This window comes from Phocoena sinus, chromosome 6 (genome assembly GCF_008692025.1).
Source record: "Phocoena sinus isolate mPhoSin1 chromosome 6, mPhoSin1.pri, whole genome shotgun sequence".
Lineage (NCBI taxonomy): Eukaryota > Metazoa > Chordata > Mammalia > Artiodactyla > Phocoenidae > Phocoena > Phocoena sinus.
In genome coordinates this window covers 115,946,328-115,947,179 of record NC_045768.1, presented here as the reverse complement: position 1 = coordinate 115,947,179, position 852 = coordinate 115,946,328, and positions in this window count along the sequence as shown.

The window sequence follows — 852 nt, the reverse complement described above, 5'->3', positions numbered from 1 at the left end:
CCTTGGTAATGAGGGCCCTCTGGCGTCAGGCCCTAACTCCTGGGTTCCCTAAATTCTCTGCTGTGTGCCCTGTGGTGCGAGTACACTTCTGACAGGTTCCCAACCCCATGGGAATGTGGGCCTTCTGCTCTGAGATCCCAACGCCTAGGTTGCTCACAGTTTCATGATGACGGCCCTCTGGTGTGAGATCACTCCGGCCTGGATCCCATAGTCTCGCTGCTCCTGGCCGCCTGCTGGGAGGTTCCAACTGCGGGATTCTTCACCTTTTTAATTCTATGGTCCCTCTGTTTTGAGGCTCCTCCTGCCTGCCTCAATCCCAGCCCCCTTGTGATGTGTGTCCTCTGGTTTGAGGCCACGTGTGCTGGGTCCCTCACTTTTCGGTGATGTGGCCCCACTAGTGTGAGGACACTCCTGCCTGGTTCCCATTCCCTTGGTGATGTGGGCCCTCTGGTGAGAATCTGATCCTCTTTGGTTCTTCACACTTCTGTGAGGTTGACCCTCTGCTCTGAGGTCACTCCTGCCTGGTTGTCGCACTCCGCATTGGCGACGTCGCCCCTCTGGTAGCAGTTGGAGCTGGCTGGGAGCCACCGCCCCTCGGTGATGAGGGCCCTCTGGCGTCAGGCACTAATTACTGGGCTCCCCACATTTTTTCATGTGTGCCCACTCTTGCGATGACACTCCTGCTTGTTTCCCTTCCCCATGGGGATGTGGGCCTTCTGCTCTGAGGTCACAACGGCTGGGTTGCTTACAGAATCACAATGAGGGCCCTCTGTTGTGAGTTCATGCCGGCCTGGATCTCATAGCTTCAGTGCTCTGGGCCGCCTGCTAGGAAGGTCCAACTGCTGGATTCCT